This window comes from Phocoena phocoena, chromosome 18 (assembly GCF_963924675.1).
Source record: "Phocoena phocoena chromosome 18, mPhoPho1.1, whole genome shotgun sequence".
In the NCBI taxonomy this organism is placed as follows: Eukaryota; Metazoa; Chordata; class Mammalia; order Artiodactyla; family Phocoenidae; genus Phocoena; species Phocoena phocoena.
The window spans coordinates 201,277-204,215 of NC_089236.1; positions in this window are offsets into that span (position 1 = coordinate 201,277).

Genomic DNA, 2,939 nt, shown 5'->3' on the forward strand with positions numbered 1-2,939 from the left:
GATCACCTTACTTCCCGAGCCCCCAGCTGCACGTCAGAATGTTCTTCATCTTCCGGCCGCCAGCTGGGCGATTGCAGCCGTGGGGACATCGTCAGAACGCGTTTAAGAAATGACAGAACTGTAGGAAAGATGCTCACTAATGTTTTGTAATTTAAAGCAGAGATTTAACTGTTTATACATGATTTTAATTTATATATCTAGCTCGTTATTTTAAAATATGTGAATTTCAAGGGAACGGTGTAGGGAAGCATGGCGTGTTTATATATATATAAAGGTCACTCGTGTTAAATAATCTCGGGTAATCCAGACATCTGCTGGGGTCTCGCTGTCCCTTAATTCTAGACAGGACTGCTCAAACCTCCATTCCACACTCCGTTAAAAGTCCAGTGACCTCCCTAAGATTCCTGTGAATTCCCAGGGAATTTATTACTTCACAGTCACCTTGCTCAGAAAAGGCTAATTCAGCTAGAGGTTTGCAAGGGATGAAGCGATGGCACATTTACATCACAGCAACTGGGACGACCTCAGTTTGACTCTGAGGCGTGGTCCTGTGATGCCCTCCCTCCTCCCGAGCTAACCACCCTGACCACCAGCTCCAAAAGGGAGCTCCGGGGGGCGTTGGCATAGGCTAGCCCCAGGTTCTCCCCTGGCCCAAAAGGGTTTTCATTTACCAGGATTCATCCTCAGTGGAGGACCATTGTGACTTAACACGTAATATTTATTTCTTGTAAGACAGTCGCAAAGCACTCTGCAGCACTAATTTTATGTTTCATGCTTTAACTTATTCATGTGTAACATGTGTGCTCACACCCATATTGACACCCCAGAGAGGCCTCGTTTTTAAGTAAAAGATGTTTTATAAAACTAGGCCTGAGGGTGGTGTTCTAATTAATTTGAGTTTGTCTAAAATGCAGAGCATAGGACAGATGTGATTTCAATTTTTTTTTTTTTTTTTTTACTTCTTCTGGTCATTTTACTTTTCCATGGAAGGTCTGAACTCTTCCCTCACCAACATCGTTGCTTTGTCCCCTCTCTGATGTGCGCACACTTTTAAGGCAGAATTTCTGTGGAAGGGTCTGTCCGTCAGCAGCAGCGTGCGAGAGAAAGCTGTTTTCACAGCCTTTCCGTCATCAGCTGCACGCCCAGCACAAACTGATTTGACAGGATGACATTGGTGAGCTTTTCCCATTCAGTGGCTGCTTCTCCACCTCTTCTCCATCATTCGCGCAGGCAAGGACATTCCGCCGCTGACGGCACTAGGTTGTGTCTCTGGAGCAGGAAAAGGGAGTCTTGGAGCCATGGTTCTCTGCCGTGTTCTCAGGGCCATCATTGTAACTTCATGTAAATAGATCATAATGTACTGTGTCACTGTGTGTATTGAAGTTAACATAATGTATTTAATCTCGAGGGTTTTCATCTCTGTCTTCAGCTGCAATTATCACTGGACTAATCTGACGTTAGTAATTCAGTGAACCAGAACCCTTTCCAGGCAGCGTCATGACGGCCTTCTCATTCCAGTCCTGGCAGGGCAGTAATGCTTCCTAAACTTCAACTAAGAATAATCTGTCCTCACTCTTTTCCCTGCCAGGCTGTCCAAGTGCCCCTAGCTGTGATGGCTGGCAGCTTATGGTCCTGCCAGAGCCAGTGGGAGAAGGCTGTAAATAGAGCACAAAGCTGTAAGGGGTTTATGGTGGGTTGGATTACACTTGAAAGGAGTTAAATTTGAAGTAGAGGAACCCTGTCTGGAATAACTTTCATATTGTACGTACCTACCCTCGCAAAAAGCTGACACTCAAATGTTTGTAAAATGAATAAGTAACAAATTTAAGGAATCACAGAAATTATATCAAGTTATATCAAGTAGCTTGATTAAGTTTTAGACAGAAAAGAGGCAATAAAATCTCATATCAGAGGGTTTTTGTTTTGTGTTGTTTTAGAGAGACTGCTTCATTGACCCACTAAGGCCTAGACACTTTTTAGAAAAAATAACAGTTAATTTAAATCTAATTGGTGTGGCAGAGTAAACTCAGAGATATAGAGATGAGGCTGGATTTATAGAGCATGTTTTAAAACAATCTGTTTTATTCTGATTATAAAATTGTAACTCATCTTAGAAAATTTGGAATATCCAAGAGTAAAAAGAAAATTAAAACCACTGAGAATCTCACTACCTAGTTATATACGTAAACAAGAGTGGTTATTTCTTTAGGGTTTTTCTATGCATATATTTATTTTTAGGCAGAATTGAAATATAAAGTTTTCCATTCTGCCTTTTTATTTAACATGGAGGATATGGTTCTAATGACTACGCATTATTCCATATTGAGAGTGCTTTTACCATATCCCCACTGTAGGATGGTGCATCTATTTCCTACTGGTCATCTGTTTGGTTTTTTTTTAAGGTTGCATCTTGTCACTAAATCTTATACCACATATCTCTCTTTTTCCATTAATTTATTTATTTTTGTTCGTGATTTTTGGCTGTGTTGTGTCTTCATTGCTGCGCACAGTCTCCTCTAGTTGTGGCAAGCGGGGGCTGCTCTTCATTTGCTGGGTGTGGGCTTCTCATCGTGGTGGCTTCTCTTGTCGCGGAGCATGGGCTCTAGAGCACACGGGCTTCAGTAGATGCAGCGTGTGGGCTCAGTAGTTGTGGCTCACAGGCTGTAGAGCGCGGGCTCAGTAGTTGTGGCGCACGGGCTTAGTTGCTCCGCCGCCATGTAGGATCTTCCCGGACCAGGGCTCAAACCCGTGTCCCCTGCATCGGCAGGCGGAGTCTTAACCACTGCGCCACCAGGGAAGCCCTATACCACATCTCTTATTATTTTATAATAGATTCCTCAAAATGGAATTAAGGGGTTAAGAGTATTTTTAAGGCTCTTGATAAATAGTGCCAAATTTATTTTCAGATAAGCTGTAGCAATTTATATTACTACCAGCAG